We start from the raw sequence: 18,569 nt of genomic DNA on the forward strand, positions 1-18,569 counted from the left end.
CATCTAAACTAGATTATTTAACCCCTTCGCTGCTAGGCCCTCTAGCCCCCCCCCCCCCATTGTTAGGCCTTTTTTTGGCTATTTGGGGCAGTTTGTGCTTAGGCCCCCCCATAACTTTTTATCAGCATAAGCTATCCACGCCAGCTTTGCATCCTTTTTTCCTAATCCTGGGGATTTTAAAGGTGCCCAGGGTTTGTGGATTCCCCTGGAGAGGACCGAGAGATTAGCCAAAATAACAGCTAAATTGAGCTATTTTGAAGAAAATACAGATACATTTCTGCACTTCCTTTTTTTCATTGTTTAAATGTTTCCATGGTAACATTGCTCCCGCGTTAACCGGGCGAACCGATAAGGCTCACTAAGACCTAATAATACATCTTAGTTCCGACCTCAAATTATAAATGGGCATATGGGAACATACACTAGTTACTTTAGAGCATGTAAACTTCCTCTACTTTTGCAACGGCATGTTTTTGGGGCCAAAATGAATAAGGGCTGTTATTCTGTAATATATCTAAAAGTACTTACGATGTGGATTGCTTTCTATATGACTGAGCGGGCACATGGTTACAGCACTTTCAATGAGAATTACGTTATCATAGAGCTTACAAAAACCCATCGTTTTGCATATAATTGATTTGTAACCTATACTATATATATGTATATACATCTTTTTTCACCATCCTGTCTAATATAGAATTCAGTGATCTAATCTAGACGACGAGACGAAGATTTTGCCAAATGCCGTGTCATTATATACTGTTTGCGGTACTACATTATTACATATTATTATTTTTATCTAGTACGATCTCCTTGGTTGATGCTAGCGCAGACCTAGGGAGCCCAATCTCTAATATGGGATGGTAAGCATCACAACCTATTCATCCTTATTTTTTACACACTGATTGAAGGTGGCTGTCACTATAATTGGTTTTTCTGTGTTGATCACTGGCACTAATTGTTATGTGTTTTTTTGATTCTATGCAGGGTGACTGTACTGACCAATTGACTTAGACATACTCTGTCTTCTATTCTGTAAGTGACTTTCTGTGCACTTGATTATTTTCGATATATAGGAGAAGTAGTTCAATAACAAGTTTTTTTCGTGGGTCCTGAAGAAGCGTCAAAGGATCACTTTGTGACCGACCGTAGACGCGAAACATGTTGACCATGTAGGACTAGGTAAACTACCTTCCCTAATTAGAGAGTGTAATGGTACATTATTTCCAGTAACACTACTATATTCCTGTTTTTAATCTTGGCCTGGACCTAGTTTCCAACACATTAAAATAATGGTTTAGGTTCTGAGCTAATTTTAAGAGTTCCTTGTCTCTCCTTCATATTCTTCGTTTCTTAGCCAGTCTCTTTCCCAGACTTCCTTGTTAGCAATTTAACAATGGTTGAGAGGCACCCAGAATGCTGGGTGGCCCGCCAGGCATTGCAGCACCAGTCTGGCGAGGAGTAAGCCCAATGATGATACCTGTCACCCTAGTGGGTGCTTGAGGGCTCTCCTAAAATACCCTGTATAGTTTAATCTTTGCCGAAGAGAACTCAAGTAGTTCTCTTGTTTTTTCTCTTTCTTTTGTGGAACAGTGCACTTATATTGATATTACAGGTTCATTTTGGGAGACTGTGCACTGGACCAATCAATCTCCCAGTCCCTATCTTTGTTTAAATAAGGTTTGTCTTAGACACTGTAGGGGCATAGTGCTCATACAGGTATGCCCTCGCCTGTGGTATAGTGCACCCTGCCTTAGGGCTGTAAGGCCTGCTAAAGGGGTGACTTACCTATGCCACAGGCAGTGGTTTGTGGGCATGACATTCTGAGAGGAGTGACATGTCAACTTTTTCTTTTCTTCCCACCAGCACACACAAGCTGCAAAGCAGTGTGCATGCACTGAGTAAGGGGTCCCTGACGATGGCATAATACATGCTGCAGCCCTTAGAGACCTTCCCTGGCTCAGGGCCTTTGGTACCAGGGGTACTTTTTACAAGGGACTTAACGGTGTGCCAGGGCTATGCCAAGTGTGGAAACAAAGGTACAGTTTTAGGAAAAGAACACTGGTGCTGGGGCCTGGTTAGCAGGGTTCCAGCACACTTCAATTTGAAGCTGGCATCAACATTTAGGCAAAAAGTGGGGGGTGACCATGCCAACAGTGGCATTTTTCTACACCTATGTATTTCCAAAATGGGCTCAAGATATGGAGTTTAGAAGCAGTGGTTATTTGCACATCTTTGAATTTGGGGCTACTTATACAAGCATGTGAATTAGCGTCCATTTCTCAAAGTGACTTATTTCTTACACACTGCCTTACATTTGGAAGGTGCAAACGCAGGAAAGGACAATTGGTAATATCACTTACTGTGCCATTCTGTGTTTCCCCCCAAGGCTCCTGATAAAAATGGTACCTCTCTTGTGTGGGTAGGCATAGTGCCCGTGACAGGAAATGCCCCAAAATGCAACATGGACACATCACATTTTTCCGCTGAAAACGGACACATTTTTGGAACATGCCTGACTGTAGATGTTGGGCCCTAGCACAGCCTGCACCTATGGAACCTAGCAAACCTGTACATTTGTTTTAAACTAGACACCTAGGGGTGACTTGTGTGGCTTTCCCCAGGTTCTATTACCCAGACTCCCTTGCAAATCTCAAAATCTGTCTAAAAAACATATTTTCCTCACATTTCTGTGATGGAAACTTCTGGAATTTGAGGGGAATAACAAACTTACTTCTACCTAGCATTCCCACAAGTCTCCCAATAAAAATGGTACCTCACTTGTGTGGGTAGACCTAGTGCCCGCAACAGGAAATGGGCCAAAACACAACGTGGACGCATCACATTTTTCCACTGAAAACTGTGTTTTTTTTTTGTTTTTTTTTGCAATGTGTCTATCTGTGGATCTTGGGCCTAGCATATCCGGCACCTAGGGAAACCTAGCAAACCTGTATATTTTTGAAAACCTAGTCACCTAGGGGAATCCAGGATGGGGTGACTTGTGCGGTTTTCACCTGGTTCTGTTACCAAGAATCCCCTGCAAACCTCAAAATGTGTCTAAAACCACACTTTCCTCACATGTCTGTGATGGAAAGTTCTAGAATCTGACGGGAGCCACAAACGTTCTTCCTCCCAGCATTCCCCGCCCCTATCTCCCAATAAAAATGGAACCTCACTTGTGTGGGTAAGCCTAGGGCCAGCACCATGAAACGGAGCAAAACGCAATGTGGACACATCATATTTTTCCACTGAAAGCACTCGTTTTTTGCAACGTGCCTAGCTGTGGATTTTTGGCCCTAGCAGAGCCGACAGCTAGGGGACTCCAGGATAGTGTTACTTGTGTGGTGTTTATCAGGTTCTGTTACCCAGAATCCCTTGCAAACCTTAAAATTTGTCTAAAAAACACGTCTATCACATTTCTTTGATGGAAAGTTCTGGAATCTGAGAGATCTACCACTCAGTGTTCCCCTCCGTCTCCCTATAAAAAAGTGGATCCAAAAGGGCAGGATTTTTAAAATATGTTTTTAGGCTGACTCTGCTTTGGGCACACACACAAGGGGGGTTACATTTTTATCAGGAAACCGAGGGGTACGCTTGGTGGTAGGAAATATGTCGTTTATTTCTGTTTCTGGAAGAATGTTACACAGAAATGCAAGGAAAATGTGTGATTTTGGCCACATTTTGAGGTTTGCAGGGCATTGTGGGTAAGGAAACTGTTTGGGATCCACGAGAGAGACACTACCCTGTACTCCTCTGGATGTCTAGTTTTCGATCATATCTAGAGTTGGTAGATTTTCCCTAGAGGAGAAGCAAGCGCTCTATCAAGTCTCTTACTTCTGTGAAGTCTCAAACACTCAAATTGTGAAAAAAAGAAACACCCTTATGTTTTGTTAAAAAGATCCCTCATCCACCAACCTAGTTGGAGGCATGCTTGATCATTGGGGTCCCACCCGAAACACCTAGTGTGTCAGGGGTGTGCGTCGATGCCTGATTACTGCCAAGCAGGTTTTTTCATGAGTTGAATTCCCAACTGAGAGGAGAAGTGCAATAAAATGGACTTGTGGCTACCCACTGTTATTATAAGATAAACATACTGGTTAGATTTCATGCTAGGGTGAGTGATGGTTCAATATATAAAAGTTATTAGCAAGAGATTTCACAAAAATGAAATGCTTTGTTAATAACTGACAGGTCACAAAACTGAGCTAATGACTCACAGCTCGTCAGCTGTAAAGCCACAACAAGATACCAACCACTTTACAGGCCATTCACACTCCTTTCATACATGACACACGAGACCATTCACACCGCAGCTGCGAGCCCAACACATTACAACAAGAGGCAATGTACACCCTGGCAGAGAAAGACAGAAAAGACAATTACTGCACAATCATATATTCATCAAGTACACACATACTAGTTGAATTTGGCATGAGTGTGAGTGATGGTTCAATATGTACAATTTTATTAGCAAGAGAGTTGACAAAAATGAAATGCTCTGCTAATAAGTGATAGGTCAAAAAACTGAGCCACTGACAACTCGTGAGCTGTTAAACCATGTCAAGGCACCAACTTCTTTACAGTCCATTCACACACCTTTCATACGTGACACACACAAGACCATTCACGCCCCCAGCCACAGGCCTATCACTTTACAACATTCACATCAACAGACAGCGCCATTCACTTTCATATGCCCACATCCCTAACACAGCAATCACACCAGCTGATGGAGTGTGTGGACTGACATCTGGCTAGCAGTATGTGTAGTGACCATCAGCAAGTCACTACTTATGCACTAACAGCCACACACCAGCTCACACTCACTGCCAGCCAAGCACTAGTCCACACACCCCGCCAACTAAGTGCCAGTCCACACACCACCAGCCAAGCGCCAGCCCATGCACACTGCCAGCCCATGCACACCGCCAGCCCATGCACACCACCAGCCAAGCTTCAGTCCACACACACCCCATCACATTTTTTTTCTAAAAAAAAAGAAAACACAAACCAATTGTAAATAAATAGAAAAATACAAACACAGCATCCCTAAATAAATACATCACACTAATGCCAAACGTGAAACTGAACAAAAAATGTAAAACAATACAGACGAGGCAACGCTCAAGGGTGCTCCCAAAAACTCTTTTGTGTGTGGTACATCCTAAAACAAGCGGGCACACACAGCCCAGGTATAGGAGGACAATCAGGGCAGCGCATATGACTCCTTCCTCATTCCTCTTCCTATACAAACTCTACATCTCTTACAGGGGTTGTATTTGGTGGGCGTGGGAGGAAAGTGATCAGCAAAGTGGCGATCTTTCAATCTAGCCACATCCTCCTCCACTCCAACTCTAGGAACACTTACCTGATCCACTACAACTAGGCTGCCTGTCACAGGTTCCTGAAACTGAACAAAAGTCATCTTTGAGTCTGGAGAACAATCCTCGAACACAACAAAAGCATTAAAGGTTGCTAAATGGAAGAGATGGATAGCCAACATCTAATACCGAACGTAAGCCTTACAAAAAGCAGTGTAAGGTTCCAACCTCCGATCTACTATGCATACACCATCCATATGCTTATTGTAGTCTAAAATGCATACAGGTTTGCCAAGTTCAGCAACTTGACCCAAAAAGTTTCAGGTGAAGTACTTTCATCATGGGTGGTAGTCAGCATGTAGACATCCCTCCTGTCTACAAATTTCACAGCTAGAAGATCATCACTATGCAAGGCAATGCACTGTCCCCTTACGTTTTTTTTTTTTTTAAGTTTATTTATTTTTTTACAAACCAGGTTCTTTGGATAACCTTTATGGTTAGAGCGACTGTGCAACATTGCACTGAATGCAGGAACTATGACTGTTGTTATCAAGGGACTGATAGACTAATATGAAGACAGCGACATCTTCCTTATCAAGCCCATCAAAAAAGTTAAACCGAAGGACTTCTTCAACTCTTACAGGTTTGTGGGAGTCTACCAGGTAGATCTAGAGCAGGGCTTAAGCAGGCACTGTTGTCCCTCCAATACTGTTTAGCATACAAATTAGTCTCCTCAGCAATCCCACCCAACAATACATCATACATAAACAACTGAAAGAAAGTTATAGGCAAAACGTTTTCAGTATTCACTCTACACAAGTAAAGGTAGGCAATGCCGGCTGCACCATGTTTGGGGGCAACCCAGAGCTCTGCTCTTCCAATAGGAAGCCTTTCTGCCCTAGGCTACAATCCAGATGCCTCTTGCTGCACTATCACCACGTCAGTGTTCTCCTCTAAAACAGACAATGCGCACTGAGAGTGGCTTCATCATCAGATGATTCCTCTTGAACAGAAAATTCACTGACAAAATCTTGCACTGCCTCAGATGCAGTCAGTCTTATAATCGTGGTCAGAAGATGATTCAAAAAGCATCCCAACAACCTGCCACACACACCAAGCTGGGGGGCAGATGGGCCTTAAAATATGGCCAAAACACTCACCACCTAAAGGGGAATGACCCTTGCCCAACTTGCCGCCCCCCACAACAACAGCAGCAACATAGTGAATAAAATGTCCCTGGGGTCTAGTGGTTTCTGCCTCCCTTTGGGGTAGATGGGACAAAAAAAGAGTCTGATCTCTCCCTTTTGGCCAAAATAATAGCCCCCTAAATTAAGCGACAGTTGGCCAAGGGGGTCACTCCCCAAACTTTGAAATCCCTGGTGTCTAGTGGATTCTGCCTACCTTGGGGACAGATCAGCCTAACAAATATCTGCCCCCAAGGGGGGCAGGAATGGCCAAAATATATGTCCTCTAAAGGGAGCGACACAGAAACAAAACTCCCTGGTGGCCTAGGGTGTATTCCTGTCCTGCTGCATGATCGTTACACCATGTGCGATCGTGCAGCAGGAATACATTTCAAAGAGGCACCCCCCCCCCCCCAAGCCCTCCCAGGAGGAAAACCTTCCTTTATCCTCTGACGCTGAAAGCAAATGGCTTCCAGGGCCACCGACCTTCTCTGATGACGTAATGGCGCAGGTGTGTGCTGATGTAATCAGATCACAAGAATGGGGTTGGGGTGGCAGCGGAAGCGATTCCGCTGTGGTCCCTGGTGGGGGGGAGGTGTAGGCCAACAGGGGGAGCCCCCACGCTTCTGCCATAGGTGGGTTCAAGGACAGCTGAGGGGCGTCTGATGCAGAAGCCCACTGCGGCATAAGGAGGCTCTTTGCCATCCATCACATGCAAGGGGTTAGTAAGATCCTTAAATATTTATTTAAATACAGTACTGCTAAAGAAATCGTCATTCTAAACCTTTTGCAGAATTCGTTTTTAGATTTTTTGAGAAAATGTTTACTTTGCCCTTGTTTGATAGAAATGATTTTGCCCCACCTTAGGGATCAAATCTACACTTGAGCCTCGAGTGGAGTCGTCCCCCCACTGATCTTCGAAGTCACACAGGAAGAGAACGCCATAGTTTGCGCCGTCGTTCATCCCAGGAAGTCAGCCCTCGGCCTCTGTCTCCGGGTTTGAGGTCCCAGCGCCGTTCGTCTTGGAAAGTGAGACCCACTTTGTCTCCTCTTCCACCGAAGTCACCTGAGGTGTCACCGGCACCATCTTTGGTGATGATCCCGGCGTCACTTTGTCTCCGGTAGCACAGTTCTCTCCTGTAACACCACCAGACCAGGAGACTGAAGAGCACGCTGCAGCCTCCCCAGCAGGAGCAGCAATATTCGACCTTTCCAGCCCCAGGTACAGATCCTACCAAATTTTATAATGCTATGTAAAGCATTTTTAATAGGGCAATGACCTCTTCTGGTGCGCCTGCTGGCCGCATAGGTCCTTTGTCTTTTTCACTGGGAGGTTTCCCGGCACTGTATAGGCAAGCTCCTTCTCTGCCTTTTATGCCTACGGCTCTGTATCTGTGGCCTGTAACGGCGCCGAGGAAGACATCGTCACCATCTGATGCTCAAGATTTGTTGGGCCAGCAAGACCCGGAGCCAGATGAAGGGAAAGTTCTGGTTCCATCTCAGGAATTTGAAGGCATTGATGTGGCAAATGGGCTAGACACTTCTCCTGAGTGGGAGTTATTATCCCCTGGGGGAATACCTCCTCCAGAGGTTACCTCATATCATAGGGTAATTAGGAAGGCAGTGGAACTGCTGGACGTGTGTCTGCCCACTACTGAGCTGAAATCTAATATTCTGACAGACGTTCTTAACTCTTCCTCTTCTGCTTCAGAACTTCTCTTGCCATTCAATGAGGCTCTGACTGATCCAGTATTGGATGTGGGGCAGGAGCTGGTTTCTACACCAGGGTATCAAGATCTATTGCAGGAGGTATAGGGTGGTGCCAGGAGATCCTGTTTTAAGGCAACATACAAGGCCAGAAAGCCTGTTGCTACAGGCTTCTTGTTCTTCAAGAGCAGCACCTGGTTCTTTTCCAATGACTTCTGCTGACGGGGTTGAAGCGGATGAAACAATCGGCGAAAAATATTTTTTCTTCAGGGAGCATGGAATTGAAGTCTGTGAATGCCACTTGTTTGTTGGGCAGATACATCCATGCGTTGATGGATTCAGCCAGGGAAGTCATCCCGAAGCTGCCAAAGGATGTGCAAAGCCATGTAACAGAACTCCTACAGGACAGTCAGGCAGCAGCATAGCAAGTAATTCAATGAGGCCTCAATATGGAGTATTCTGTTGCCAGGGCCATAGGGACTTCAATCACCAGTAGGTAGCACACCTGGTTGAGAGGATCAGGGTTCTCCCCAGATGTGCAATCCGCACTAATAGATCTTACCTTTGGTGGATCTAGGACGTTTGGGGCCAAAGCTGATTTGGCCTTAGAAAGATTTAAGGAGAACAAGGCCACAGCTAAATCCTTAGGTCTTCAGTCACTTTCCATGACCTAAAGACCACTGTGTAGGTTTAGGGGGTTTGGCCGGAGCTCCTCCTTTAAGGGTGGCAGCCCTTGCAGTAACAACAATCAGCCAATCCCTCTATAGATCCTACAGAGGTCGTGGGAGAGTTAAACAACGTGGTGCAGACCACCAGGCGTCTTCCTCCTCTGCTTCCTCCTCTTCTACTAACCTTTCAGGGAAGCAGCCCTAGATGCCCCATCTGACACAAGTATGTTTTACTTGTGGGAGGGAGTTCGATTCATTTCCTACAGGAGTGGAAGTCCATACCAACTGATAGTTGAGTGAAGCATTGTAGAAAATGGATTTACCCTTTGTTTCTGGGAATTTCCTCCTCTCTTTCCTCCCTAGCAAAGTTTTTGTTCAAAAGAACATCTGCTGCTGCTACAAGGGGGTGCAAAATCTGATTTTAAAGGGCGCAGTAGAGTTGGTTCCAGAACAGGAAAAGGGTCACAGATGTTATTCAAGATATTTCCTGATCCCCAAAAAGGATTGCCTGTTACCGCCGATCCTAGACCTGAGGATTTTGAATTGGTTCCTCAAACAGGAAAAATTCAAAATGCTGACCCTAGCACAGGTGCTTCTTGCACTCGACCAAGAAGACTGAATGGTTTCTATACACTTGCAGGATGCATATTTTCATATTCCCATCCTCCAGTCACACAGAAAGTATCTCCTGTTCACGGTAGGGTTACAGCATTACCAGTTTGCAGTCCTTCAGTTTGGTCTTACTTCTGCTACTCGAGTCTTCACAAAGGTGATGGCAGTGGTGGCTGCACATCTCAGGGGGTGAAGAATGCCAGTATTCCTTTACCTGGACGATTGGTTGCTCAAAGCCAAATCTCCGGAGTTGGTGCAGAATCACTTGCATTTGACAATCCAGCTCTTGTTCACCCTGGGGTTTTCGATCAACGTGACCTCTCAGCGCACCCTGTTCATAGGTGCAGTACTGTACACCACAGTGAATCATGCCTGTCCTTCACAGAGGATTCAAGACATTCAGGCTATGATTCCAGTGTTTCAGAATGGAGTGTGCGTTCCATTCCTAAAGGTCTGACATCTGCTCTGTCTGTTCGCTTTCTGCATTCTCGTGGTCACTCAGGCATGCTGGCGCATGAGGGCTGTCCAGTGGTGCCTCTGCAAGCAGTGGTTTCAATACAACAGGGATCTCAAGGAGTAAATAAGAATCTCCAGGAGCACTGCAACAGATCTTCAGTGGTGGTCTGTGGACGCAACCTAGCACAAGAGAGACTGTTTTGCCTACCACTGTCAGTGACCACAGTGGCTTGGAAAGCCTCCACTCTAGGGTGGGTAGCACATCTAGGGGTTCTGGAGATCAAGGGTCTTTGGTCTCGGAAGAATAGATGTTTCATATCAATCTGTTTTTGCAGGCGATACATATGGCTCTCAAGGTCTTCCTCCCATTTGCGGTCAGTCTGTACAAGTCTTAACAGATAACACTACTGCGAAGTGGTACATCAACTAGCAGGGAGAATTAGGCTTGTATCTTCTCCGCAGAGAGGCTCTATGACTTTGGTCCTGGGCTCAGGACCATCGGATTTGTATAGTTGCAAACCATTTGGCTGGAGCTGTTAATGTACACGCAGTCTCAGTCTGTACTTTTGAGAGTGGCGACTTCATCCGGAGTTGGTTCTTCACGTCTTCCAGTTATGGGGGGACACCTCAGATGAATCTGTTTGCCACTAGCGAGAATGCGTACTGCTCGTTGTGCTGCAGCCTCCAGTATCCAATGCAAGGAACACTGGGGGACGCATTTCAATTGTGCTGGAGCACCCGTCTACTTTACGTGTTTTCCCCTATGCCCTTGATTCCTCAGGTTCTAAAGAAGATTCTCCAAGACCAGGCCCAAGTCATATTGATAACCCCGGATTGGCAGAGAAGGGTGTGGTACATGGACCTGCTTCAGCTCTCACTGTGCCCTCTGCTCCATCTCCCTTACAGTGCAAACCTCCGCTCACAGTCGCTGGGGGAGGTTCTACAAACCCACATCCGGAGCTTTCACCTCCATGCCTGGAAATTGAACGGGGCAACCTGAATTCCTTTTCTCTTCCTTCGGATGTGGTAGATGTCATTCTATCCGCGAGGTGACACTCCATCAAAACTGGTTATGCTAGTAGATGGGCCAAGTTTGTCAAAAGGTGTGAAGAAAGACATGTTGACCCTTTAAAGGCTCACTTATCCAGTGTTTTGCACTTTGCTCTTTCCCTTTCACAACAAGGTTGTGCAGTTGCAACAGTGAAGGGTTATTTGTCTTCACTGTCGGCATTTATTTGTTTACCTGATCAACCTTCATTGTTGAAGTCCCCTAGATTTTTAAGGTTTCTTAAAGGTTTGACTAATATGTACCCTCCCACTCCGTTCATCTTGCCTCATTGGGATTGAAATTTAGTTTTATCATCCCTGATGGGTGTACTGTTTGAACCTTTACATAGTTTTCCGTTGAGGCTTCTTACGATAAAGACTGTTTTTCTTGTAGTGATTACGTTGGGCAGACGTGTTAGTGAGCTGCAAGCTCTGTGTTAAACCCCCGTTTACCACTTTTCATACCAACAAGGTGGTTCTGAGAACCAGTGCAGCTTTCCTGCCAAAGGTAGTGACTCCTTTTCATTTGGGGCAGTCCATCACTGTCCTTTTACCCTCCTCCTCATCCCTCTAAGGAGGAGGAAGGACTGCCTCGTCTGGATTCAAAGAGAGCGTTGAGCTTCTACATGGACAGGACCAGTGCATTTACAACGGACATCAACTGTTCATCGGTGACGTAGGCAGAATGAAGGGCAAAGCCGTCCACAAAAGATCGTTGTCAAGGTGGGTCATCCTTTGCATCAAAATATGTTATGCTTTTGCAAAGAAAGGACCTCCTGAGGGTATAAGAGCTAATTAGACCAGAGCTAAGTCTGCTACATCAGCTTTGGCTAGAGGTGTACCAATTGTAGACATTTGCGAAGCAGTGACTTGGGCTTCCCTCCACACTTCTGCAAACCATTACTGCTTAGATTCAGAAATGAGGAAGGACTGCCATTGTGCCCGTTCAGTGCTACAGGATTTCTTGGTATAAACAAACAGGAATCCACAAAGAAACTTCAGCAAAGGAGTCCAGGACTGCCCCGGATCTGTGAGTACTGCCCACTCTGCACCTGACACCCACGGCCCATGTTCAGGTGGCCCACCGGTCTAGAGCAGGTCCTCAGGCGATTTTCACCCAAGGTTGACCCCTCCTGGCCAACACAGCGGCGCCTGTAGCCTAAATCCAGAGGACCCCCCTGTCCACGAGAGCACCGGACGAAGATTCCTGGTGTCTAAAGGTACCCCTGCACTCCCCTGGCCTTGGGGAATCCGACCTCCGGTGCAGCAACATTCAGCAGGCAGCTGTCCTTGTCCATCCTGTGGTTTCTCTGAACCGACTCCTGGACACAGCCTGCAGCCTACTTGTGATCCCTGGGGCCCCACTATTCAAAAGCATTGGGAGCCTGATGCTGAGTTTGCACCCGGCTGCCACTGTGCCAGTGAGGGTGCAAATTTGGTGCTGACCTGTGGCCCCCCAGTGCTTTCCTAAGATCCCCAGGTCTGCCCTCCAAAGACATGGGTACTTACCTGCTGGGAGATCCAACTCCAAGTGCCCCCAGTCTCCATTTAAAATCTTGTAGCAGCTTTGACCTCTGTGCCCTGCCGGCCCCGTGTTGCTGGTGGTGAGGGCTTGTGGTTGACTTGAACCCCGACCTGTGTACTTACCTCGAAACTGTACTCACTTTTCTTCCCCCCTAGAACTGTGTTTGAAAATTGCAGTGTCAACTTTTAAAACAGATTATTGCTATTTACTTGAAAACCGTTTACCTTGCCTAATTGAAACAAAGTGCTATTGATACATATGTTCGATATTTGCTTACAAATGTACTTGCCTGCAACAAGATCCTTTTGGTTTTAAAAATAAATTAAAGTAATAAAATATATATTTTTTCAATATAAACACACTGGCCTGGAGTTGGTCATTGGGTGTGTGCCTTATTTATTGACTGTGGGTACACAAATGCTTTGCACTACCCTCTGATAACCTTAACTGCTCGACCACACTAACACAAAAGAGAGCATTAGTATTATCTACTTTAACCTCTGTTAAGCCTCTGGGGAACTCCTGGAATCTGTGCACACTATATCTCATTTGATATAGGATATACAGAGCCAGCTTCCTACAGGGTGAAACTGACATCAGCACGCCGGCGAGGACTTCTTATGGCTCCAATGACATCAGACTGAGCTGCGTGCAGAGCCGCTCCATTGTGACGTCCTCATTGATGTGGAGAGCTAGAGAGAGAAACAAAATCCACTAAATGCTGATGTATTGGGGGTATTCAAAAGGTGATTAATTCACAGGTAGATACTGTATCCACCAACAAAAGCGTTACAGAAGGTAAGTAACTTGTTCATTAAGGGTGGTTCGTCACCCAACCTTCCCAATTCTAGGTGGACTAGAGTTATGAGCCTTACATTTTATGAATAGGCCAGTGCAGACCTGTTGGACCTGGCCTTTCTGCATGGTCATCCCCAAACCTTTTGCCTTCACTCTCCTTTTTTCTGAACCAATTTGTGTTGAATTTTAGGACTCTGCACACTTTACAACTGCTAACCAGAGCTAAAGTGCTCTCTCCTTAATACATGGTAGAATTGGCTTACACTCAGTTTGCATTTTTAATTTACTTGTAAGTCTTTAGCAAGGTGGCATTACCTGTGCTCAGGCCCGGTACACTAAATGCTGCTAGTGGTCCTCCAGCACCAGTTTGCCACCCACTTAAGTAGTACTTAAAACATGTCTCGGGTCTGCCATTGCAGCCTGTTTGTGCAGAAGGAATACATTCATGATTGATTCCTCTTTCCCGGTGGCATGGTGGCAGACACAACGCCCACCTTCTGCTGCTAGCGCTCTCGCCCAGCCCCTTCCCTGGAAGCACATCCAGATGGGCCGCGAGCACGGTGGGTGCTGAGGGAGCACCGCATGGCACTGCGGCGCTGGTGACAATGGCAGTAATGGGGATGACTGAGACGGGGCGCCGTGTGGCAGCAACTAATTTGGTGATTCTGTCTCCTTCCTTCTGTGCGAGAGGACGTAGATCTGGAGTACTGAAAGAAGTGCAGTGAGCCCCCCTTATTCAAGCTGTGGGCAAAGTGATGAGACATGACAAGTTGTGAACTCTGAGACCACAGAAGTGAGTGCAGGCCACTGCAAGGAGTCAGGACAGGTTGTGACTCCTATCCTGGGTAGATCGCAGCTGGAGGAAGCAAGCCAGCTTTATTCAGCAGCAAACTGCACTAAGTATAGCACTACATCGAGCACTGCAACTTCGCTGTAAATGCAATAAGAAAAAAAGAGTGCAGTGGGGAATCCAATGCCTGATACTGCATGAGTCAATGAAGCAGCTCTGTGGTTAGGGTTTTGAGGTCAATCACCAGCTAAAGGGTCCAGCGCTAAAAGGCAGTCGCTCACCTGTCTCCCACTGTCAGATGACGACTTAATAGCTGCAATATATAAGCCCATTACAACTGACAGTCTGAGTACTGATAGAATTTGGCACTTCGATACTCAGATCTAGTCAAGAGAATCAACTTATGGTATGCAAACATTTTAATGAAAAACTTCTAATTCTACTGCTGCAGCATTTAGTCAGTCTACCCCAGTTCAGAAACTGAAGTGTAAGGGGTCACAAGTGAAAGCGGTCACTAATCGAGTGTGCCGTAACACGCAACAAAGGATGGAGACCAAGTCAGAGAGCGTCTCGAAACAAAGAAGGCTGGGTATCCTAGCAATCAAATAGGGAGTGAAAAAGGGTCTGAAATTGAGAGTGGGGATCTTCAGATCTCCAACTAAGGGACTCCCCATCAGGCCTAGAGGGTACAGTTAATAACAATGTCCTGGGAAATAAAATTATCGCAAACGTAATGGAAGCTGCTTCAAACACAACTGGTACTAAGCAATACCCTCGGATCTCCAAACAAGCAAAGGGCACTATGCAGATGAATGCTCTGGTAGAGCCTCACGCAATGTAAAGCAATGCTGGTACTATTCCCTCGACAGGCATCCCTGGTGGTAGCTGCACCTCAGACTATGAACTCTAATGTTGAAGTAATGCATACAGTATCAGAGCGTGAGAATAATCAAAGAGCCATAATTTACAGCAGGTGCTGGGATACATTGAGGGTGGTTCTGAGTTGTCTATAAAAAGGGTGCTTCAAATCATTCTAACTGAGATTAGAGAGTTGAGAGCAGCACAGACAAAGGAAATCGCAGCTCTTCATGAGCATCTGGAAAAAATTGAGGAGAGTATGGCCCAGGTCCTGGAAAGACTGAAAGAGGGTGAAGCCAGAATCTCAGATCTAGGGGATATGGTTGTGTTCATGCAGCAGGAAGTAAACCAGCTGGAAAAGATTAGACGTCTTTTTGAAGATAAGTTGCAAAACCAAGAGAATTACAGTAGGCGATCAAACCTTAGAATTGTAGGGGTATCAGAGGGGAGCGAGGGTCAGCAGGTACCTGAATGAGTGGATGTTCTGGTGATGAAAGCACTGCATGAGTTAGCATGTGATTTGACTATCAGTAGGGCTCACAGGGTGCCAGTTCAACGTCCTACTATTGCCAAATTCCCTCAAACTATTTTGGTGCACTTTGCCCACTATCGAGTCAAAGATTGCATCCTGTCTAAAGCCACTGAAAAGAGAACTTTTTCAACCTCGAAGGTGCCTCAGTTGAACGTGTTTTCAGATATGTCTGCACGCACAGCGCGAAGACAGAGAGACTTTGTCAGGATGATTGACTCTTTTAAAGCCAAGGGTGTTCAGCCATCTATATTCTAACAGGCTAAGCTTAAGGGTTTGGCAAATGCACAATTTCATCTCTTTTCTGATATTGGGGAGGCCCAGGAGCTGCTCCAGAATTTATCTGACTGGGCTTCTAATTTAATTATTCAATTAAGCTCAGAATGCATATATGATCGGGTGCTTCTCCCTTGTTGGGACAGTAGATTTGTATGACGACTCATGATGATTTTTCCTCCTTTAGGAGTGACATTCAGTAAAGGTGATAAATGTGTTCAGGGTGAAGGGTGAAGAGCATAGTGTCAAGAACTGGTGGGAGTGTAAATACCTAAAAGTTGCTGGAATGTCTGTGTGTGCTTTCTGTGGGCAGGGTGGGTATTCCTGGGCCACGAGGTATAGTGTCATGGCATCCAGAATGTTTTGGAATGAGAGGGAGGATACGCAGGCAATTTTCTCCCCAGGTGGTGCACAGGGTGGGTGTCTAGGTGTGTGGGGAGGGGTAGGCTTAGGGGGGGGTTTGCACTGAAAAAAGGAACAGTTCACAACTGATTTCTTGCTTTTGGGTGTTGGTTAAGGCAATTGGAAATTTCAAATTGAATGCAGAAAGGATTAGTGGAAGTATACTTAATTTTATCTAATGAAGCTAAAATATCTAAGCACTTTAAAATTGGGGTGGTCTATGCAGGATCTGCACAGGGTGCTGAAATAGGGTGAACGCACTGGATCTGTCATGCTATTTAACTATGCATTTAAAGTTCTGGCAGGTTTAGAATTGTTTTTATTTTGGGGGGGAAGACATTCTGTGGCTATAGATGACCATAAGTTACTTCAAGCACGGTGCACTTTCTGAGCTAAGACGAGGTTGGGGTCCCTCCAGATACTAAGAAATTTGTTTAGCCACATTGTTTATTGGGCAAATTGTTTGCAAAACATAGAAATCAGAATATATTTATTCTGGCAATGCACTTTAGTCACTAGTAGGATAGGTATTTTATCACTCTTAGTGTGTTTTTCTGCTATTTTTAGTATTAGGATGTGCATCCCTAAGCATGTTGTACTTTTGTATCCTAAGGCACTTTGGATGTTATGAACGCAGTCCAACACTGTGTGGAACAATGCAATGGGGTGGTGAAGCAACCAAAGAAACATACAGTCGCATACTGCACTTTTTGTTCTCAGTATAGTAAGCTGACTATTGTTAAAATGGTTTTCTTTCCTCTTGGAAGAACTGAACGTACTTAGATGAAGGTATATAAAGAAGGTTTCCGAATTGTTATGTTTAATGCCAGTGGCCTAAATAATAAATGGAAAGCTCTGGCAATAAGGACTGGGTTAAAGGGCATTCACCAGATATTGTGCTTGTGCAAGAGATGCACTTTTATGAGAAAAGAAAACCAAAATATAAAATGTTTAAGCAATGGGCAGGTCATCAGTGTATTCTGAGTGCTGCCCATAGAGAGGGGTGTCAATTTACATAAACAGGTATTTTCTGTTTCAAGTTATTTTCTATCAAACAGATAAGGATGGCAGGTGGGCTCTCGTTAGTGGTGTACTTAATACATCTAGAGTATAGCTACAATTTATACCCCGATTTAAGATGACCCAGCCACAGTGGTAGAGCTCTACCAGGTATTGTTAACTGGCCCTGGCCAAGTAATTTTAGGGGGGAATTTTACTTTTCTTTTAAACCCAGAGCTAGATTCTGCATCTCATACACAGAAACAGCACAAGCCACGAATGCCTAACGTTATGTCAGACTGTATGAAAAGTCTGAGTTTGATGGACCTATGGCGAGAAAAATATTCGGAGAGGCGGAAATCCTCCTGCTTTTCTGGGAGACAAAATTCAGCCGCAAGATTGGATTTTTTCCTTTCTCTGCTTGAGCAAAAATAGTAGTTATGTACACGTCCTGAATAGTTTTTCAGATCACTCTTTAGTCAATATGGAAGTCTCAGGGATTAAGGTGGAAAGGCCTAGTGGCAGATAGTCTTTTAATAAAGTGAACCTTAAAGACGAAGAATGGTGTAAGGAGATAAAAAGTGAGATAATAAACTACTTTAAGGTGAATGCTAAGGTGGCCAAGATGGAAAATATCTGGGATGCATTTAAGGCAACTATTTGCAACTGCATAACCTCTAGAGAAATCATGCAGAGGAAACGTCTAATAGAATGCAGGACAGGGCTAGAATTAGAGTTTCATCAGGCAAGCATGAAATACTTTCAAAATCGAATCATTGCTAATGAACTAGTGCTTAAACATGTGCAAGTGCACATGCAAGATTACTATGTGAGCGAGGGTATATCGCTAATGCCACCTTTCTTGAAAAGATTTATGAGGAAAGTGAATATGCAGGTGAATTTTTAGCCTGCAGATTCGAGAATGCCAAGCCCAGAACAGGGTTACACCTCTCTTCGATACGGAAATAAAAACTCATATTGTAGATCCTATTCAGATTCAGGAAAGATTCCTTAAACATTCTGAAGCGATATATAGTGTTCACCAGCAGGTTGATGTTTTCAAACTCAGGTCATTTCGAACTGCAATAGTGGTCAGCTTCTTGAAAAAGGATAAGAATAAGGAAAATGTTAAATCATATAGACCCATTAGCCCTTTAAATGTTGATCATAAGATCATGGCAAAACTATTGGCCAATCGTATGAGTAGAATTCTGGGCTCTTATTATTTATTCAGATCAGTGTGGTTTTGTCTGTGGTAGACAGTTATTTTCCGATACAAATTTTTTGATAGAAACCCTAGACTATTTTCTTTTAAAAAAGAGTCCCTGCTCAAGTTCTTTTGTTGGATGTAGAAGAGGCATTTGATCTAGTGTCTCTTTGTTATTCCTAGAGAATTT

The sequence above is a fragment of the Pleurodeles waltl genome, chromosome 6 (genome assembly GCF_031143425.1).
Source record: "Pleurodeles waltl isolate 20211129_DDA chromosome 6, aPleWal1.hap1.20221129, whole genome shotgun sequence".
Taxonomy (NCBI): domain Eukaryota; kingdom Metazoa; phylum Chordata; class Amphibia; order Caudata; family Salamandridae; genus Pleurodeles; species Pleurodeles waltl.